The sequence below is a fragment of the Ascaphus truei genome, chromosome 5 (genome assembly GCF_040206685.1).
Source record: "Ascaphus truei isolate aAscTru1 chromosome 5, aAscTru1.hap1, whole genome shotgun sequence".
NCBI classification, from domain to species: domain Eukaryota; kingdom Metazoa; phylum Chordata; class Amphibia; order Anura; family Ascaphidae; genus Ascaphus; species Ascaphus truei.
Window position 1 is genome coordinate 135,654,882 of NC_134487.1, and position 23,541 is coordinate 135,678,422.

Sequence of the window (23,541 nt, forward strand, 5' to 3'; positions counted from 1 at the left end):
GTGAAGCCTGTCTGACTCCCATCATTTCCCTGAATACGTGTTTAAGTAATGTAATAAAAGGAAGAAAGAATACAGGAGGGGAAAGAACCCGTAAATAACAATATATTCTTTATATCTTACCTAATGGTGGTCTTACACTCATCCAGACCATGTAAAAGACCTATTTAATGTTCTGAATGTGAGTAATACCTAGCAATGACCTAACAAATGTCTCATTAAATCGTTGTGCTAACCATAACAGAGCTCTGTGATTATGAGTTGTTAGAGGGAACACCTATTTTGTATATCACTAGCGCTAATATCCCTTATAGTTAACACAATGCTCTCTCCAGCAAAAAAATAGCACTTTTGCTTTATTGATCTTCGAAGATCCCCGTTAGCACTTAATGATGCATTAACTTAAATTACTGCATCATCATTAAGTCATTAACAGAGCACTGTGGATATGGGCCTTTGAGAGCCATAAAGTCATTTATGAATCAGCAAAAGCCTGAAAAAATGTTTTACTTGTGTTTGTATTTTGTTCTAGTCTATGGAAAGATTAATTCTGTGATCACTCATTTTTATTTCACAATTAGGGAAAGACTGTCCTTGGCCTGAAAGAATCATTGGTAAGAATGTCTTTCTTCTGTTATTTTCCTATCTCCTACATGACAGATGAAAAATAAATGTACCCAATTATTGACTATAAGTAAGTTTCCGACAATGGAAATGAATGTTAATTAGAGGGAAATTTCAAGGTTGTAGAATATTTTATAAAAATTCTCATTCAAGATTTTTCCTTTTCCTCCCAATGCTTTTCTCCACCCCTTAAATAATAGAATATATAATTAATCAACTATAGTGACAGATTCAATAGACTGTAGAAATTAAAGTTTTGGTAAAAAAAGATAAATTAAACCTTTTAAATCAACCCTTGTTGGGCAGATATAATTTATTTTAAAGTGAAGTGAATTCATTTTGAATTCTTTAAATACTAAAATTTGTTTCTTATACAGTATGTGTTCCAAATCATTTAAAAATATCACCAAATGAGGCGCATGCGCGAAGTCAGAGTAGATGGAAGCTTAGGTTTCTAGCTCTGCTCGCATCGGCACAATAATCATCAAAAAGTGGCAATTAAAGTGACCCCTCACGAAACAGCCCACCAAGATCACTTAGGGGAACACCCGGTGATGCCGGCACGAGGGAAATCCAAACAGAAAGACCCCTAGGTCACCACATATTTTAATTAAAAAAAAACAGCATTGGGAGACGGCCCTGATCCCCCTACAGCAGGGATGGCGGCAGAGGCTGAGGTTGCCGGGCCAGCTGTGAGAGCGGACGATAACAAACTAGTTACCAGAAAAGACCTCAGGGAGTTCTGCACAGAGATGAAACAGTTCTTCAACAGAGAACTGTGGAATCTGCGGAGGGACCTTGATGGGCTGGGGGAGAGGACCGGATCCCTAGAGACCAAAATGGATGCCAACACGAGGGCCCTCCAACAGACAAACAAAGCAGTAGCCCAGTTACAGGATAAGATCTGAGACCTCACAGACAAAAAAGAGGACACCGAAAACCGGGACAGACGAAATAATGTCCGTATCCGTGGGGTGCCAGAGACGGTAACCGATGTTGAGGAATTTGTACAGCAGTGGCTGGAGCATATACTGCCTGATAAATCTGCCCAGGACTTGCACCTTGATAGGTGCCATAGGGCTCTCCGTTCGAGACCACAGGCAGGAGCCCCCCCACGGGATATAATAGTCTGCTTTCATTTCTATAAAACAAAAGACTCAGTCTGTCGGATGGCCAGGGAAGCCAGAACCATGGAATATGAAGGCGTCAAGCTTCAGATCTTCCAGGATCTATCCCCGGCTACCCTCCGCAGCCTGGGATCGGTAACCAAAACTCTACAGGACAAAGGAATCCGATACAGATGGCTGTTTCCGTTCGCCCTCCTGGTATTGAAGAACGGGGTTGCGAACACACTGCGGAGGGTCGAGGATGGAAACAGCTTCCACAAGAAGCTGGGACTGAAGCTGAACCCCCCCAGCCCAGGCTCCTCTCAACCACCTTACCTGGAATCTGAGGCCGATCCGACCCCGTCAACGTCCTGGAGCAGAGTGGGAGCCTAGCCGGAGGAAGCCACGTGAGATCACGAGTTCTACACAGCTCCGCTGGACTGGTAGAGCACTTAAAGGGGCCTGAATCCTGTCTCCCCCCCTCGTGTCAAAATGGCCAGCCATAGGTACTCCTGAGATGTCCCCCCTGGTGGTCTTCTCCAAGAACTACAGCAAAGCGACGCCGGATCCCTTCTTCTGCGATGAACATGGAAGCTGTGAGCGGGAAAGCAGGCTAAAGGTGTGAAGAGGAGGAAGGAGGAGCTTCAGATCTGCACACACTGCGACGTCACCACAAAGACTCCCCGGCGCTCGGGCACTTCCGCCCCTCTGGGAGACTTCTGGAAAGGAGGGCGCCGAGTGCGGAGGGAGCGACAGCCAACGCCAGATCAGGACATCGGAACTGGAGGGGGAGGGAGGGAATAGAAACTGTGCCGAGGAGATGGAGAGCAGCAGCTACAGGGGGCTAGTTTTCCTGAGAGCCCTGGGCGGGCCTCAGCATAGGGGCAGATCTACCCCGGCGACCCAACAGGGGGGTTGGGGAAAGACCCCCCCACACACCAACCCACATTCTGCCCCCCCCCCCTCGCTGCTCCCCCTCCTCATCGTCTTCCCCGCTGTCCCCTCCCCCCCACCACTGCCCTCCCCCCTCTCTCCATTCCCCCCCCTCACTGCTCTCCCTGCCACCCCCTCCACCCCCCTCACCACCATCCCCCTCCCCCCCACAACCATCCCCCCCCTCCCCACCCCTCTCCCCCCCACCACATCATTCCTCCTCCCCCCTCATCACCCCATCCCCCCTATCACCCTCCCCCTCTCCTCCCCCCCCTCCCACCTCCCTCCCTCTCCCCCCTCCCTCCCCCTCACCACCCCCCTCCCTCGTCACCCCCCCACCACACCATTCCCCCTCCTCCTCCCCCCCTCATCACCCCTCCCCCCCTCCACCTCCCGTGGTCGGATGGGTTTTCGGGGCAGTATTATAAGGCGTTCACAAAGAACCTAGCCCCATGGCTGCTCCGAATGTATAATGCTGTTTTAGCAGGGACCCCGTTCCCGAAGCAGATGCTCCAGGCATCAATATCAGTTATTTATAAACCAGGGAATGATCCGCAGGACTGCAAAAGTTATAGACCAATCTCCCTAATTAATACGGATGTTAAAATCTACGCCAAACTACTGGCCAATAGATTAAGTCTTATCCTGCCCAGACTCATTCATCCAGATCAAGTCGGCTTTATAATGGGTAGACAAGCTGCGGACAACACCCGACGAATCATTGATCTGCTAGAAATAGCCACTAATCAGAAATTAAACGTTATGATGTTGAGTCTGGATGCGGAAAAAGCGTTTGACAGGATTGACTGGCCATACTTAAAACAGACGCTTGGGGCATTCGGCTTTGGGGAAAGGGTGAGTAGGGCGATAATGTCGCTATACTCGGGCCCCGCTGCCAAGGTCATACATCAGGGTCTCCCCTCTAATCTATTTCAAATTAAAAACGGCACACGACAGGGGTGCCCGTTATCCCCCCTGTTATTCGCCCTATGTATGGAGACTTTAGCTGCGCAGATCCGTAACAACCCGGATATATCAGGGATTACGGTGCATTCACAATCACATACTGTAAGATTGCCCTGTATGCAGACGATATACTGCTGCTGATCTCCAAGCCTCTAACCTCCCTGCCGAACCTATTTGACCTGTTGGATAAATTTAATAGAATATCAGGATTCAAAATAAACCAAACCAAATCAGAGGCCCTAAATATCAGCCTCCCAAAAGAAACTGAAAAGCTACTGAGTCTGAACTTTAATTTTATTTGGCAACCAAAACATATTAAATATCTAGGAGTCTACATCACCAAAGATTACAGGGGCATCTATGATGCTAATTACCCCAAGCTAATCAAGACACTAAAAGCAGATTTAAAAAAATGGATGCCCTATAAGATCTCCTGGATAGGTAGGATACATAGTGTCAAGATGAATCTCCTCCCCCGTATCCTATATCTGTTTCAGACTCTACCGGTGCCACTTAGACTGAAGGATATACTTTCACTTCAGTCTGATATCTCTGAGTTTATTTGGGGAGGGAAAAAAACGAGCGTAAATAAGACAATTATGAAAAAAAAAACACGGACAGGAGGCCTAGCTGTAGATAGATAATTTGCTATGGTTACCCAAAACAGCTATTAAATGGGCTGAACGGCTGCTCTCTTCAGTGGCCAACTCAATGTCGGTGTGGGAGACCGCGAAATATAAACATAACTTGACCTCAAGACGCTCCATGATGGCCCCTTTGTGGGGCAACCCTGACTTAGCACCGGGACTAGTGGCAAACGCCGCAGGGCTTTGGAAAAGATACAGATATCTTAGGCTAAGAGACCTGGAGGGTATACCGAACCGGGTTAAATCATTCGAACAAATTCGATCTGAAAAAAATGTCCCACATTCCGAATTCTTCCGCTACCTCCAGGTAAGAGCGTTCTTTGCCCAAAATTCCCCCTTCCCGCCACTAACCACATTTGAAAAGCTCTGTCTGACGAAAACAGACACACAGGGACTTACATCGCAGATTTATAGAGAAGTGGTCGGTTCTGGGAGCTCACAGCAACGACAAAAACTGGCGTACCAAGTTAGATGGGAAACAGATTTGGGGGAGGAATTGGAGGAGGACGACTGGACAGCTATTTTAGAGGCTACGGCTAAGAGCTCCATATGCACTACTTTGAATGAGAATGCATATAAAGTACTGATGAGGTGGTACCTCACCCCATTAAAATTATCAAGGTTTGTCACAGGATACTCCCCGCTGTGTCCCAAACAGTGCGGAGAACCGGCGGACCTGTTGCACATGCTGTGGTCTTGCCCTCGGATCTCACACCTGTGGGAAGAGATTAGACATTGGATCCAGAGGATTTTTGACCTCATAATTCCCCCTGATCCGTGGCTGTTCCTATTGAGCAGACCATGGAAGGGCCTTTCAAAATCAGGCAATAAACTAGTTGCACATTTTGCAACAGCAACGAGGTGCGAGATCGCAGCTATGTGGAAACAACCAGAGATCCCAAAAATCCCTAAAATTCGGAATCGATTATGGTACATACAGTATGCCAGATTGAAAAATTGACGAGTCTGGTTAATGACACTGGCAAAAATATCTAAAAGTCTGGACGCCTTGGCTGGAACAGACAGACATCCCAGGGGTTGAGGTAGCCACGATATGGCATTGATAATCCCAAGTGCATTCTCGTACAAAGAAAGCGGACCGGTTTACGAGACCTAGTTGAGGGTACACCTCCTTATGAACACTTTGGGCGGCCCAAGAGGTCGGCAAACAAACTGTGCATTGCAAATCATCCAGCCACTTATGGGAAAGAGGCAGTGCAGAGTGCCCGCGCCCCCCTCCCCTTCCCTCTCCCCCACCCTCCCCCCCTAATTTTAATTTTTTTTCCCCCTAAGTTTAAATTATTAGGGACATTATGTTTACACGTGAGTACTTGTTGCACCAGTGGGAGAGTCTAACAGTATCGTACATGACTCTAATACTGTGAATGTTCATGTCATTTGTATTGCGATGCTATTTATAATGAAAATTTTCCAATAAACTTGAAGTTATAAAAAAAAAAAAAAATATCACCAAATAAAAATTCCACTTGTGAGCACATTCGCATGTCTCAGACAGATCTACTGCCCTGCCTTTCCCCATTATCTGGATACCGAATGTCTTCCTAATTCCAGCTGGTGAAGGATGTTAAAGTGAACTGAAAGTTAGACTTTATTGTTGTCCTACAGTGATGACATCCTGAACTGACATATACGTCCTTATTTCAAAGGAAACGTATGTGTTATATGTGGCAGATTATTATTATTGAACAAATTACAGAAGGCAACAGGGGACACCCTACATAACAATAAGGAAAACTTACAGCTTGACCCATGTGAGTATATCATAGATACAGTAATGGGTATCAAGTAACTCTTTAATACCGTGAGCACTATGCAAACCTCAGCATGTAATCCAACAAAGTCTGTATTGTAAGTTTAAAATGGCTTGTACAATCCTAATAGAAATATTCCTCTGGTTGTCATTGCCCTGCTTCTAATGATTATTGTGCATGTAATTCTATACACTAAGTACCACAGTAGACTTGAATGTTTTTTCTGATTATTATTACAATTATCTATTCACCCATATTCACTTTGAAGTATCAGGAACACCCTCACTTCAGGGGTCAAAGAACATAATTAAGACCCTATACATAGCACTATGGTCTATTCAAACTTTGTGTATTCACACACATAGCTTGAATATCATGTGCAGCAGTAGATCACAATTAATTACATACTGCTGCATTTTTCCACTGTGCTACTATTTTTATATGTCCTGAAGCCACTCAATATCTTGTAGGCAGCGTTATATATGTATTAACATGAGCACTACATGGGTAGGAAATTAGGGTGAACTTGGTAACCAATAGAAACACTTCTGTGCATATAAATATAAATAACCTGATTGTATCTATGGAACCTCCCCCTCTCACTGAAGCCCTGAGAAAGCATTTCTCACGTAAAACGCTCACGTCAGCACCTGTCACGTGCACGCGCATGGTCAGCGTTGATGTGGCAGCCTCCTACCTTGCAGAGCGAGTAGCTGCCAGACCTAATGCGTGCACACCCTCTCATATTGGGCTTGAGTTTCAGAGTTCACTCGGTGGGCAGATGGTAAGGATGGTGTTTGTTTTTATACCTGATTTGGTTTGAACTCATGTGGAAGCACAGTACCTGATGGTTGAGCACATTCATGAATATGTGCATAGGCATACTCAATCAGCCACACCGTCTTCTGGTATCAGTAAGCTGCTCCACCTACTGACAGCAATTAGTGCATCTAGCCACTAGTTGTCTGGGCTACACTTGCTTCATATAGGCAACGTTAGTGGTTGACCTGTATTTAGGGGTATATTGTATTATCTCAGTACTTCACTAGCTCATATGGAAGCACAGTACCTGACGGTTGAGCACATTCATGAATATGTGCATAGGAATACTCAATTAGCCACACCGTCTTCTGGTATCTGAAAGCTGCTCCACCCACGGATAGCAATTTGTGTATCTAGCCCCTACCTGTCTGGGCTACACTTGCTTCATATAGGCAGAGTAACATCACCTCCTCATCTTTGCTCCTACCTAAGAACTCATACATAGGAAATACTGCATACCAGCTCCTTGTATTGAACACTTGATCTAATTTCCTCATCTGTTCACATCTTCTCATAACCCGGAGTGTCATATACACTCAATTTTGGATTAATATATATGTGTGTCCTTTAGTTGGATTTTAAACCTCATTATTTTAATCAGTATAACATTAAAGATATAATTTTAATTATGTCACAATACTATTAGGGTACTGAGTGCTTTAGCTGGGTTCTTGCCTCTTTGCTGTTTTACCTACCTTACTACCCACAGCACCTTACTCTATATACATGTAACGGCTGGACCCCCCTTGTCTGACCCACCCAATCTCACATTGGCCCGTGTGGTCTAACCGGTCCCCATTACAAGGTCGTGTGTGGTGGTGCACCTGCAAGTAACAGGACTCCTGAGTCTCCCGCTTGGTGTTATAAGAGGATATCATCAGGACAGGTAGATGAGGTAGTGGGTACGAGTCCAACTTACTTCACGTGCAGCGCCTCCACCTCATCAGGATCTATGCTTCCGCAGGGAGATGGTCCTGGTGAGGAACTCCTTCTCGGTGGTGACTGCCACTGCAGAGTAATCTCACACTCACACAGTGGGGGTTTCTTTGAACACGACATCTTTATTGTAGGTTGGGATGTAGCAGACTGCCCCATGCAGCTGCCGGCTCTAGCCGCACATCTCTCCGTGCTGTCCCTTTGCCAGGTACGCCCTCCCGTATTGAAGTGGGATTCCCTTTCTCCTAGGGAGATCACCACTGCGCCAGGTCCCTGGACACAGTGTGGCTTAGACAGACTTGATTGGTCACTCTGCTACCGCTAGTTACTGCACTAGGGTCACAAAAGTATTCCTCCAATCCCTTATGCCGTAGCATACATTTTACCAGCTGCTTCACACACTGCTGGTTAACAACTCCTTCCAACTACACTAACTGACAGTGCTGTGCCCTTTATACCTCAGGGGCAGGCGCATCTCTGATGTCACTATCCAGGGACTCAGAGCATACAGCCACTCCCTTCCTTACACAGGGCACCGCACCAGAGTGTGAGGGAAAACCTCCATAACTACTGTTGGCAGGCCTGTACTTACCAGGACTTACTGCCAACAGGGAAGATGTATGCAGTCATTATTATGCATGGCTACATACATATTCAGTATTTAGCAGTAGCGGGGTTCACCTTGTATTAAATTCTATACACTAAGCTGATGCTCTCCTATCACGCGGTGACACATACAGTATTGAAAGATGACTTGATGATTGCTAAAAGATGTCTCGCATACAGGTGAGTAGAAGGGGCCATTTTAACAAGCAGGTGTATAATTGAAATGTGCTAATAGACCCTTTTGTTTATCTGGACTTTCCTTTAATCTCTCCATCAGGCCGGTTTAAAGATAGACAATATTCCAGCAGGTCTTTTAGGATGAGAAACAGAAATCCCAGTGTAAGTGACATTTCATGACATTAACATTTAATAAACTGTCTCCAGGAATATTCACAAGGTTTATCTGGTTAGACAAATGTGTACATATATGTATATGTATGTGTTTAGAACAAGATATTGTAATGAATATATAGGACATTGGCTTTTTGGATAATAAGACAAAATGTGACAATTCTGCACTACATAATGATGATATGTCAGTGATGCAGATTTGCTACTGAAAATGTATCCAAGTCCAAAGAGCACAAAATAGTGTTTATTCTCAGTGGGACAAATATTTTACTTATAAAAGTTATTTACTGTATATGGAATTCTACATCACTTTTTTAAAATATACTAAATATATATATTGTGTCTCTCTTCTCTTTTAGGAATCACCGGTTTTCTGAAAAAAGAATAACTGCATTCTTATAGCTACTCTGTGGTGTTAGTGCTTTTGTTTCGCTGATGATTTACAGTCTTCTGGATCATGACTTTAATAAAACAAGTCTATGTCAAAACTCATCACGAATTCTGTATTTATTTGCACAGTGTGTTTTTCTTTATTTATATTGTATCGTTTGAGAACAATGTTAATAGTAATTTATATTTCCATGAAGCCTATAATCCTACACAGTGTTATAGAATAATAACAGATATATGAGTATGAGTATAGATTATGGGGATAATAACAGTTGACAAAAAGTGAACATCGAGAGAAGGAATAACATTTTGCATTTAGGTTTAACCGTAACGTAAAAAGATGCTGGTGGGTCCTAATCTACAGCATTAATATTGAGTGGAACAGGCAAGCACACTGACATCATTATATTTTCCTGGAAGATGAGATTAATGATGAGGGAGAGAGATACCTATTTTACATTCCTATCAATCTGATCCATTGCTCAGTTACACTTGTCCTCATACCGTAGCCGTTAAATTTATGCTCAGAAACTACTTATCAGTCAAGACTCCCAAAATATGCCCAACCTGTCTTTTTCTAGATGGTTGTATTAATATTATCATTAATCTGTATGGCAATATGCCACAGTGCAGTACAATGTGGGAGGGAGGAAAATAAAATTTTATTACAAAGAGAACATACAGTATATGATAAAACAAACTGAGAATTGGAAGAAGATCACTACTCCAAGGAATTTACAATCTAGAATAATTCCATATTTTTTATTTGTATCTATTTTACAAATTAAATGTTATATTTACCAACAAAGTTTTGCAGGGCCTTGTGTTTTCTAATTAATCTTTTATATGTTTTCTGATTCTTCCTTCAAGAACTGTCTTTCATCTGTTTGTAAGTGGATACCAGAGGTTTTCATATATGATTTTCTAACTCGGCCATTTTCAAGAGCGAAGAGCAAAGTAACTTGAAAATAACCATATACAATAAATTGTCGATTTGGAACAAAACCATAAAAGAACTAGGAGTGGAAAGAAAAACTATACTGTAATTGATTTATTATCAAGTTTGGTTTATTCTGTACAGACAAAAATTACAATAAATATATACACTTCATCTCAGTCATCATGATCCATTTTTAGTCAAATAAAAGTTTTACTTATTATTTTTATGAGATATGCAGGTGACAACAAATTAATTCTTATTTTCAAAGTTATGCATCTCTTATCATGAGTCACATAAACATAGTGACTAGTCGCTCACCTAATAGTACAGACAATAAAAAACTTGGTGCACAGGGAATAATAGACAACTAACACTTGAACAAGTGACCACCAGGGGTCACTAAAAGCCCTATAAACTGCACTCATAAGTTACAGTATCCATATCAAACACTGTGGCAAATGGATAATGTATAATGTAATAGGACCAAAGGAAGGGTCCAGTAAGCTTATAACAGCAGACTCAAATGCAAATTATAACCAAAAAATAACAACATATTATTAAAACTATTTTTGACAAAACAACATATATATACACACAGGATTTAAAATCCTCAGGTGGGAGAGACGGTGGAAACAAGGGGTAAGCAGGCACTGTATAAGTCTGACCGTAGCTTATATAGGGACTAGTGTCCGCCGAGGTATGAGGTATCTATGATATAGTAACAATAATAGCTGTTGGTAGGACTGAGTGTCAGAAGTAAGTTCTACCTGAAATATACACACTATCTGCCCAATTTAAGCAGAATGACACATATACAAATATCTCCAGTGAGAAACACCATAGCAATAGGAAGGTACATCTACTGTATATTCCTGAAATGCTGCTGAATGTTGGATCGTATATCCTAAGGTGATCCCACTGTGTCAAGAGTGTATATACCGGAATTTACAGCTGATGCAATGTAGTATACTGCACCTCAGGCTGTGTGATGATATGCTCAGAAAGGAACGAGGAGAAATCAGCTGTATCCAACGCTATGTTACCTCCTTTGTATATCCCCCTTACCAAACCGTCTCTCCTAGTGTGCGTCATGCGTCTGACATCACCATACCCCGATGTACGTTTCACGTGCTAGGCACGCTTCTTCATGTATATGTGTAATTCTGCTTAAATTGGGCAGATAGTGTGTATATTTCAGCTACAACTTACTTCTGACACTCAGTCCTACCAACATCTATTATTGTTACTATATCATAGATACCTCATACCTCGGTGGACACTAGTCCCTATATAAGCTACGGTCAGACATATACCTGCTTGCCCCTTGTTTCCACCGTCTCTCCCACCTGAGGATTTTATATCCTGTGTGTATATATATATATGTTGTTTTGTCAAGAATAGTCTTAATAAAATGTTGTTATTTTTTGGTTTTAATTTGCATTTGAGTCTGCTGTTATAGGGTTACTGGACCCTTCCTTTTGTCCTATAACATTATACGTTATCCATTTGCCACGGTGTTTGATATGGATACTGTAACTTATGAGTGCAGTTTATAGGGCTTTTAGTGACCCCTGGTGGTCACTTGTTCAAGTGTTAGTTCTCTTATCATGAGCACAGCCATCAATGCACATTCAAATCTATGTATTAATGAAAAGAAAACGTGCTTTGAACCACTGCACCATTTTTGCTCATAGTTGCACCTAATGTTAGAAATAGTAACTTACGGATTTTTTGCAAGAGACATTTACACTACTATACTTCAGACCCGTTTGACTGTTTGCAATAGCAAAAAAGGAGAAGATATGACTCACAGGCATGTTGAATTTGTATGTCATTAAACTCCACCCGACCTCCTCATTTCGGCATTCCACCTGTCATGAGATGTTATATACTGGGAATATAAAATGGAGCAACTACATTGATACAATAAAATAAGAAACAGAAAAGCTACATTCTGATAGCTAAATACTTAACTCTACTCTTTGGTGTTAGTGCTTTTGTTTCCCTGATGATTTTTCAGTCTTATGAATCAGTGCTTTAATAAAACAAGTCTATGTCAAAATGTATCTGTATTTTCGTGCATGTCAGGCTTTTAATTAATTATTTGTATCCTTTATGAACAATTTTAAAAGTTTTTTTTTAATATATTGCCATGGTGTCTATTATCCAACAGGCTATTACAGAATTATAACAGGGAAAATATGGGTATGATTATAGAATATGGGGATAATAACATCAGGGAATAAGTACACACAACTTTCAATACTACAGTACTGCATATGGTACTTTGGAAAACCTATAAAAGGGAATATAATGTAAGGTCTAAAAAGATATGGTGGTATTGGTGATATAGTTGTTTTTCCCTTGTTAATGAAAAGTATGAATTTCCTGATAAGACAGAAGCATTGGGATAAAACATGTTTTGGAAAACTTAAGTAGAGTGGCAGTTCCAATAGAAGTATCAGTAAATCAAAATTAATTCAGATGTGAGAGCGCATTAAATGTATCTATGTATGCACTGTATTTATGTAAAGACTCTCTTGCAGAGGCCAAACGTTGAGCAGGGTTACCATGTTCTATAAGGAAACTATGGGATTAAATAATAGTACTGTAAATATAAAATCAGATCCATTTATTTAATACTGAATCTAGAAAGAAGATTTGAATAACAACATCATTTGCGATAACAGAGGATAAAGAGTAATGATTTTAGCAAAGAAATAGATTGTACTGTAAGAAATAAATCTATAAGGTTGTTAGTGAAAGATTAAAAAAGTCAAGCAGGGAAATAATAGTAGTACCGTATGCATTAATGTTTAACTTTAGAACGATAGAAGAGTGGTTGGATCCTAAACTAAACTACAACAGCAATGATGAGTGGAACAGGTAAACAAGAAGGCAGAAATATCTTGTATTTCTGGAAGATAAGATTAATAATGATGACGAGAGATGCCCAGTTTGTCACAGTGCAATCGAACATCAGTTGAGTGAGGTCATTTCCCCCTCACAGGTAGTGGGACATCCTAGCCTTGATCAGATGCAGCATTATGGTTGGTCGCACTGGCAATCCGCTGCAGTCACTTTTTTTGTCATCTGTGTGCACGGAGTGTTAGTGAGGAGATGAATGGCCCATTTCCCCTCACAGGTAGTGGGACATCCTAGCCTTGATCAGATGCAGCATTATGGTTGGTCGCACTGCCAATCCGCTGCAGTCACTTTTTTTGTCATCTGTGTGCACGGAGTGTCAGTGAGGAGATGAATGGCCCATCGCGATAAACACAGAGGGAGTCCCTGTGTCTTAATGGGACTACCGCTGTGTGAATCCTATCGGGCTGCCCCTGTCTGTAAGAGATGCACAGTAAGAGTTAGACTGAATCAGTCACTCTCACTACACGTCTCTAACTGCCGATTGTGCAGCTTCAATTACATTTAATAACAGTATTGAAGCAGGGGCTCTCCGTAGCTGAACTGCATTAATTTCAGATACTGCACCGACACACTTTATTCGAGCAAATACCCAGTATGTACCTGGCAGATACCTGGAATGCGCCGCTCCTCACCTCTGACAAGCCCCGTTGCGTTTGCCTTCCCAGCCTGGGTTCATGCCTGGCTGACGGGCGGCTGATCTGTTAAATGATAATGATTAGGATTTAATAGGCTGCAATGCTTCAAGTGGACCCCCTGCTTCCCAGGTTACAGGCTCTGGCATGGGTTGCCAGTTTCTTCTTGCATTTTTTAACTGTCCCGGTCACGTGACAAAGGAGATACCGGCACCCCCGTACCAGGACCTGTAACTCTGGAAGCAGGGGGTCCCCAGACCTGAAATTTATGTGGTCCAGCTCTGGAGACAACCTGTTTCAATATTGTGTTATTAAAATTAAAGCTTCATTACCTTACTGGCCCAAATAAAATTGCTCATAAAAGTAATCACAGAGGTAGTGGTGATAAGCCATTTATCACCGCTTTCGGCATATGCATAAACTCGCACAATTCTAGTAGCAGTGATTAGGCTATGAACGCCTATCGCCACTCAAGAATGGTGATTTTATCACAAAATCCTCATGCCAGAAAAAGTTGTCGTGAAGGTGTTGGAAACCTGCAGAGAAATAGTGAAATGGGACTTAGAAAAAAATGCATTTTTCTTACATAGGATTGATGCCGGGAATCTCTGGAGCTGATATACATTAATATTAGCACCAGAGACCCCAGGAATGAATCCTATGCAATAAAAATGCATTTACAGTAAACTTAATTACCATAGCGGATAGCCTCAAGGACCCCCTACTTCCCGAGATACAGGCCCTGTTATGGGGTGCCGGTATCTCCTATGCATTTAAATGACCGTGTCACGTGACCGTGGGAATAAAATGCATAGGAGATACCAGCACCCCATAATGGGGCCTGTATCTCGGGAAGTAGGCGGTCTCTGATTGGCTCTAGTACCATGTGACAGGCTTTCAATGACGTCACATCCGTTCTCCCCCAAGCCTCTGTCATGTGGTCTACCCATGCCAATCAGAGTTGGAATGGAGTTCCCACGCTCTGATTGGCTACCGTACCATGTGAAGCCGGCCATCTATCTTTTCATGACGTCATCTTAAAGGCAATTGAAGCACAGCCATTCTGATTGGCTGTGCTTTCATTGTCTTTAAATGACGTCATCATTTTCTTTTTCTCGGCCAAAGCACATGGTTTTCACGGGACCGTGGGAACCAATCAGGACCGTGGGAACCATGACAAAAATGTGAAGTCATAGGCCTTTAAAAGCCTATGTCGTCTCATTTTGAAGGCAGACGCTGAGAGGGAAGGACCTCTTACAGAAGAAGAAGGCCAGGACGTGGGCAAACAAGACAAGAAGACCCCGGAAGAGACCGGAAGAAGATACAAGAAAGAAGAATACAGATGAAGATGAATTACAACTAGAGGACCCGTGGATTGTTTTGTTTTTTATTTTAATGTTTATTATTTTATGGTTAATTATTTTATGGGTTCCTGTGCATGGATTGGTTCGAGAGTAAGCTGTTCAATGAGAGTCGGTGAGTGGGTCATGTAATGGAAAGTGAACAAAAGAAATGTATTTTACTTAACTTGTTCTTTTTGTTTATTTGTTTTTTACATGTGTATTTTTTATTTTTTTTTGGTATATCATTTCTTGACACTGTATGTATGTACTGCTGCGGCAGACTTTATTCTAACAAATCACCGGTTTGTCCCTGGCTTGTTCCTGGAATGTGACGCTGTTCACCCAAAGCATGCCGCGTTCCTTTTGCTTTCCCAGCCACGGGTCATGCCCGGCTGACGTGCGGTTGTTGTGTTAATTGATAATGGTTCAGGATTTAATAGGCTGCAATGCTTCGCGTGTCCGCCAGATGGCATAAATTCATGAATTGTAATGTAGTATATATATATATATATATACTGTATAACAACAACTCCTATAACCCCTAACATACACATACAGTACTGTATATGCACATCAATGATACTATAGGCCGGCGGGGGCGAGATGTGTTTGCAGCAGAGAGAGATCCGCTGCTCTCTCTGCGCAAACATCGGCACATTAAAAATTATTTAAAATACATTTTTATTCATAGTGTACATGTGCAGGGGGTCTCCGGAGCTGAACCGCATTGGTTTCAGGTCCGGGGACCCCCTGCTTCCCGAGATACAGGCCCCTTTATGAGGTGCCGGTATCCCTCTGCATTTAAAGGTCCCGATCACGTGACCGCGGCATGTAAACAAAGCAGAGGGATACCGGCACCCCATAAAGGGGCCTGTATCTCGGGAAGCAGGGGGTCCCCGGACCTTAAACCAAAGCGGTTCCGCTCCGGAGACCTCTGCACATCTACAGTATGAATAAAACACCCATATCAATAAACACTCGTTCCTTACCTTTGCGGCTATATGCTATGGTAACGAAGCAGCATGAATGTATTTTTAATAATATTGTACAGTGAGCAGGGGGTTCCCTGAGCCACAAATCAAAGCTCAAGGGACCCCCTGCACCTGCACAATATTATTAAAATACAGAAATGCTGCTTCATTACCATAGCTGATAGCCGCTAAGGCAATGAAGGGGTTAACCCACCGTGCCGCTTTATTGTGGGTAGTGGGGGTGGGTGAAGGGGGTATTTGGCCCTTGGTGTGAGTTTAGGACTTGTGGGGGGGTTGCGGGTGCACTTAACCCCTTCACGACCGTAGCAGTTAATACTGCTACGGTCATGAAGGGGTTTACCCCTCCCGCTACCCCCCCGCAAGCCCTAAACAACCACCGTTGGAGCTAATACCCCCTTCACCCACCCCCGCTACCCACAATAAAAAAAATTCACACACAGCAGCCGCACAATAAATAAATAAATCTAAATAAATAAATAAATACATGAATATAAATAAATAAATGTAAAATACATTTTTATTCATAGTGTAGATGTGCAGGGGGTCTCCGGAGCTGAACCGCATTGGTTTCAGGTCCGGGGACCCCTGCTTCCCGAGATACAGGCCCCTTTATGAGGTGCCATTATCCCTCTGCATTTAAAGGTCCCGATCACGTGACCGCGGCATGTAAACCAAGCAGAGGGATACCAGCACCCCCTAAAGGGGCCTGTATCTCGGGGAGCAGGTGGTCCCCGGACCTAAAACCAAAGCGGTTCCACTCCGGAGGCCCTCTGCACATCTATAGTATGAATTAAACACACACATCAATAGAGAATCATTCCTTACCTTTGCGGCTATGTGCTATGGTAACGAAGCAGCATGAATGTTTTTTTAATAATATTGTACAGTGAGCAGGGGGTTCCCTGAGCCACAAATCAAAGCTCAAGGGACCCCCTGCTCCTGCACAATATTATTAAAATACAGAAATGCTGCTTCATTACCATAGCTGATAGCCGATAAGGCAATGAAGGGTTAAGGCAGAATAGCATGTTTTTTGGGGACATTTGCCCCCAATAAACATTGCAATAAACAACATACAGTACACCCCCTGTGTATTTAAAATACATAAACAACAATAAATACATTAAATACATATTTTTAATGTGTCTGTTACACTGGCGACACACTTTATTCGAGCTTGGCTAGTCCCACGAATTAGGGTATACCCGGGTGTATTGAGGTTTGTGACTGTTTTCTGCCCGAGTGCATTGAGGTATTTTCCAAGCAGGGATTGAAGCATTTTATTCCCGCTGGCTGCAATACTGCACAGTATATAAATATATAATGCATTACAATTCAGGAATTTATGCCATTTGGTAGACACGCGAAGCATTGCAGCCTATTAAATCCTAATCATTATCATTTAACAGATCAGCCGCCCGTCAGCCAGGCATGAACCCAGGCTGGGAAGGCAAACGCAACGGGGCTTGTCAGAGATGAGGAGCGGCGCATTCCAGGTATCTGCCAGGTACATACCGGGTATTTGCTCGAATAAAGTGTGTCGGTGCAGTAAACCTCCCTGCCTTGACTGTAATCTGTGTAAGGCCCCCTCCCCCTAATGTGTCTGTTAAATCTCCCTGGCCTGTGTTTCTGTGAGTGCAATGTATGTAAATGAAAAAGTTTCATTTATGACAACCCTCTGTTGTCTGTCCTTTAACCAGTTTTCAATCCAGGCGCATATATTATTACTGAGTCCAACTTTCATTATTTTGAACACCAACCTCTTATGTGAAACCGTATCTAAAGCCTTTGCAAATCTAAGTAGACCACATAAACTGCATTACCCTGGTCTAAATTCCTACTTACCTCCTCAAAGAAACAAATAAGGTTAGTTTGGCAAGATCATCCTTCATAAATCCATGCTGACTATTACTAATAATTTTGTTTTCCATTAGGTATTCCTGAATATTATCCCATATTAAACCTTCAAGTAGTTTCCGTACTATTGAAGTCAGGCTTACAGGTCTGTAATTTCCCGGTTGTGATCTAGCTCCCTTTTTAAATATAGGCACCACATCTGCTTTACGCCAATCTTGTGGTACTGAGCCTGTGGAAATGGAGTCCTTGAATATTAAATATAATGGTTTTGCTATTACTGAGCTAAACTCCTTGAGAACTCTTGGATGTATGCCATCGAGGCCAGGTGCCTTATTTACTTTATTTTTTTCAAGTCGCTCATGAACTTCTTCCTCAGTTAACCAATTGTTCATTCAGATAGAGGTTGTGGCTTCCTCCTGCGTCACTACTATTGAACTTGATTCTTCCCTGGTAAACACAGAGGCAAAGAATTTGTTTAATACCTCAGCTTTTTCCTTATCTCCAATAATCTGCCTACCCATCTCACACTGAAAGGGTCCTACTGTATATTTTCTTTTCTCATTTTTTTGTTATTAAGGTACTTAAAGAACTTTTTAGGGTTGACCTTACTTTCTATTGCAATCCTTTTTTCATTATCCATTTTTGCTAATTTGATTGCCCTTTTGCAATTTTTGTTACTTTCCTTATAATTCTGATACGATGTCTCTGTCCCTTCTGACTTAAAGAATCTAAACGCCTTCCTTTTCTTGTCCATTTCCTCCCCTACCTGTTTATTTAGCCACATTAGTTTTGATTTATTTCTTTTATACTTATTATCCAAGGGTATACACTGATAAGTGTGCTTTTCTAACAATGTTTTAAAGACTGCCCATTTATCTTCTACATTTTTCCCTGCAAAAACATCATCCCATTGTATTACTACTAGATTAGACCTCAGTTTATTAAAATCTGCCTTTCCAAAGTTGAAAGTCTTTGTTGAACCCAAGTAATCTGTTTTTTGATAATTTATTTCAAATGAGACCATGTTATAATCACTGTTACCCAAATGTTCCAGGACTTGAATATTTGTTATTACTTCTACATTGTTTGATATGACCAAATCCAGAACTGCCCCTCTCCTGGTTGGTTCCTCAATAATTTGGGTCATATAATTGTCTTTAAGCACCCCAAAAAACCTGTTCCCTTTTGTTGTAACGCTAATCTCATTGTCCCAGTCTATGTCTGGATAATTAAAATCCCCCATTATGCAAACATGACCCAGTTTTGATGCCTTCTCCATTTGCAAAAGTAGTTTAGCTTCCTCAATCTCTCAGATATTTGGTGGTTTATAGCATATTCCCACAAACATTGTCTTTATACTTTTACCTACACTGCTAATTTCTATCCACAAAGTCTCTACATTTTCATCATTCAATTCATAGACATCATCCCTTATAATAGGTTTTAGATCCGGTTTAACATATAAACATACTCCACCTCCCCTTCTATTTGTTCGATCTTTCCGTAAAAAAGAATAACCCTCTAAATTAACTGTCCAGTCATGACTGTCCATATTTAATGTATTTATTGTTCTTTATGTATTTTAAATGGACAAATGCACTATTATCCATTTGTGGATAATAGTAATTTTGCCCATTACTGTATTGTATGTTTTAGGGGGCTGTATTTATTGTAAAGTATTTGTGTTGTTGTATGCTTTTGGGGGGGGCACAGAATTGGTACTGCAGGCCTGCGGGGAACACCCGAGGGCCCCCGCCGGCCTCTAGTATCATTGCTGTGCATCCCAAAAATGAGATATATGTAATGGGGGTATAGGGGTTGTTGGGGGCACAGGGGGTGTATGTTGTATATTGCAATGTTTATTGGGGGAAATTGTCCCCAATAAACATGCTATTATGCCTTAAACCCTTCATTGCCTTAGCGGCTATCCGCTATGGTAATGAAGCAGCATTAATGTATTTTAATAATATTGTGCGGAAGCAGGGGGTCCCCTGAGCTGAACCGCATTGATTTGTGGCTCAGGGACCCCTGCTTCCTGAGTTACAGGCCCCGGTTTGGGGCCTCGGTTCCAGTGTCGCCGCCATCTTTATAAAGTCCAAGACGCGACGTGGGCTCTATAAAGATGGCTGTGACACTGGCACCCGATGCCCCTTACCGGGGCCTGTAACTCAGGAAGCAGGGGGTCCCTGAGCCAGAAATCAATGCGGGTCAGCTCAGGGGACCCCCTGCTCCGCACAATATTATTAAAAATACATTAAGGCTGCTTAATTACCATAGCGGATAGCCGCTAAGGTAAGGAATGATTCTTTATTGATATGTGTGTTTTACTCATACTGTAGATGTGCAGAGGGTCTCCGGAGCTTAACCGCTTTGGTTTTAGGTCCGGGGACCCCCTGCTTCCCGAGATACAGGCCCCTTTAGGGGGTGCCGGTATCCCTCTGCTTTGTTTACATTCCGCGGTCATGTGATCGGGACATTTAAATGCGGGGGTGATACCGGCACCTCATAATGGGGCCTGTATCTCGGGAAGCAGGGGGTACCCGGACCTGAAACCAATGTGGTTCAGCTCCGGAGACCCCCTGCACATGTACTGCTGCAAACATATATCGGCAGAAAATGCCTATCGGCAGGTTATCGGGAGCCAGGTGTTTTTATCACAGGCTCATCGGCATTTTGCTTTCTCAGTGATTTGCCAGGGATTCGGCAGGTATTCGGCCCTTACTGAATACTGAGAGGGCAAATCGCCAAAATCATGCCGATAGGGAACACTTGGCGATTGCACTTTTTCAGCGCTTATTGCATAGAGCCCTAAGTCCTCTCGCCACCACCCCCATGAGGCTAACCATCCACCCCAGGGCCCAGGGAAACTATCCCCATCAACTACGCCTTCTACCCTTAACAAAAGTCCCCACACAGTAATGGGCAATAGTCCTATTAGGCAAATAGGCAACTCCCCCCCCCCCCCCCCAATGTTGCCCCTTATTTAATTTTCATTTAACTTTTTTCCCTCAACTATTGTACACTTTTTTTTACATTCTTTTGCCTTTTGTGTTCCTCCCACTTTTTTTTAGTGTGCTTAAAGTCGTCTCCTTATTTCTTTTTTAATGCTCCTATTTTGTTATATACACCCCTTCATTGTTCTTTTGTGGATTCATTTTATTTATATTGTTGCTCTTTTTGCTTTGTACTTATTGCCAGTTGTATATACCGTATAATGTGTTTTTCACACTTTCTCTGTTGACTAGATACTATTTATTTTGACTGACTCAGTAAATACCATTTTTTTCTGATTTAATCTTGTCCAGGTATACTTTTGAGTGCTGGAAACTCTCCTTGTCCTTTGTTATGTAATTTGAGGGGGAGTAAGGTCCCCCTTTGTTCCCACTGCACCTCTTTTTGCAATTTGTTGCCAATCACTTATTTATAGTGTAGTCTGTCTATACCAGGGGTCAAAAAACGCAAATGCCTACAGTGACCAGAAGGTAACGTAAATGAGTGAAGCAGGCCGGGTGTAAGAAAAATCAAGTGCCAGAAATATAATCAAACTTTCTTTACTTTTACTGAACTGTGGTGTACTGTAAGCACATAACCTAAAACAAAAATGTATGTTATTGGAGAATATATTGTATATTCAAAATTAAAAAATACAAAATCGAAAAATAGAAATTTTGAACAATTAAATTCTTCCATTGTAATTTTTGTACCTATTCTTCTGCACGAAGATGTCAATGTCAGCTCTTGTTTTTTGCGTTGCAATGTGCAGTACAGAATTCTGACTTGAAACCTTAAACTCGGAGCGGTATTTAGTTTTATTCAGTTTCATTACGGAAAACAGCGGTTCACAAATGTACTGTAGGTACTTCCGAGCATGGATAGCATCTTTGCACAATGGTTTTTAACGTTAGGTAACTACTCCTGAGATATTTGTAAAATTCTGGTATTCCAACGTTGTCATATTTAATTTTAAGTACCGTAGTGCACTGCAGTTCAATAACTTCCATTTGTAGCTCTTCGTTCACACTATCAATATTAATTGAGAAAGGTGAACTGAACAATGTTAATTCATTTTCATAAAGTTTGAAATCAAAGAACCTTTTTGGAATTCAGTCTTCAACTCCACAATTTTGGGAATGTAGTTCAGGCCATCGCTTTCATTTCTAGAAACTGATTTCAGCGTAGGAAAGTGGGCCAGATTATTCCTTGCCAAATGATTTTTCCAAGGACACAATTTTGCTAGGAATGAGCGAATCGAATCATACATTTATGTAACTACTTATTAACGCCCTTGTAGAGAAATATTCAGTGTTTAGATGGGTGGTAATGTCAACCATAAAGGTCAAGTCTTTGATCCAATCTTCGCTGGTGAGCTGAGGCAGAGATTTTCCATTGGATGACATAAACAAGTTTATTTCTTTCAATAGTTCAAAAAATCTCTTCAGCACCACACCATGACTAAGCCACCTACCCTCCATGTACTGTAGTATAGCAAACTACCGTATTGTGCATCCAATTCATCAAGCAAAGCATTGAACTGTTGACTAGACTCTGTGGTTCAAGACACAGGACCACATCCAGTTCACGGTGTTAATTACTATGCCGTGACGTGTTTCATTTTTAACTTTTTAGTTCAAAGCGATTCCTGATGAATGATGCAGTGAATGGACTTAAGTTCTGTGTCCTTGCAAAATGTTGCCACCTTGGATTTAAGTTTCTTAACAAGGCCAACGTTAACACCCACCATCACAGGAGCACCGTCTGTAGTGACGCTTACTAGTTTTGACCAGTATATCTTAAACTTTTCCAGACTTTTCTCAACACACAAAAATAAGAATTTTCCTGATGTTGTGCCTGTCATGTCCGCCATGTCCAAAAGTTCTTCTGTCACATCAAAATTCTCATTGACACCACAAATAAATATAGCTAATTGGGCGATATTATTTATATCTTTGCTGTCATCAGCTGCAATAGAAAACACCACAAATGATTTCACTTTTTCAGGCAACTTGTCCTGTAAGTCCTCAACCATTTCTTCAACATACTGAGCAACAGTATTTCCGGTTAGCCTTATATCTTCAAATGTTTGTTTCTGTTCAGGACACAAGTTCTGCTGCACTCAATAGACACTTTTTAATAAACTCGCCATCTGTAAAAGGGTTTGATGCCCTTGCAATTTTTTCACTTAATACATAACTGCATATCACAGCAACATCACTTATTTTATTCACATTCAAAAACAAAACCTGTTGAAAGTTTAGTCCTTTTTTCAGTTCATTATGTTTTTCATCATGCATTATTCCGTATACCGGTCATAGTTCTTACTATGGTTTGTTTAATAATGGCGTCTTAAGTTGTATTATTTTGACAGACACTTTGTTTGCATATTAAACACTTAGGAATATTCTTCACTTCCACAAAGAAATATGCTCCCTCCAATTTTTCTTGAAACGCGTGACCCTCTCGGTCTATCTTTTGTTTTCCCACTTTTGATAGAACATGGTTTCAAGAAATATTTCACTTTCCTCTTAGCTCTACTTACTATTAGAAAAACAATAGTGCAAGCGTTATGCATATAATAATATGCACTTTTGTGCATTGGTCGTTCTCCCTTTTGTGTCAAAATGAGACGCTGCTAACATGGCATACAGGTACAGTAAATCTCCTTGTTTATCAATCTGCGGCAAATTATGAAATGTGAACCA

At 41.8% G+C, this 23,541-nt stretch overlaps 1 pseudogene; it reads right to left on the reverse strand.

The window, feature by feature from the left end:
- Nucleotides 1-21,518: 21,518 nt before the first annotated feature.
- On the reverse strand, nt 21,519-23,329 carry LOC142494676 (general transcription factor II-I repeat domain-containing protein 2-like; annotated as a pseudogene).
- Nucleotides 23,330-23,541: the final 212 nt, after the last annotated feature.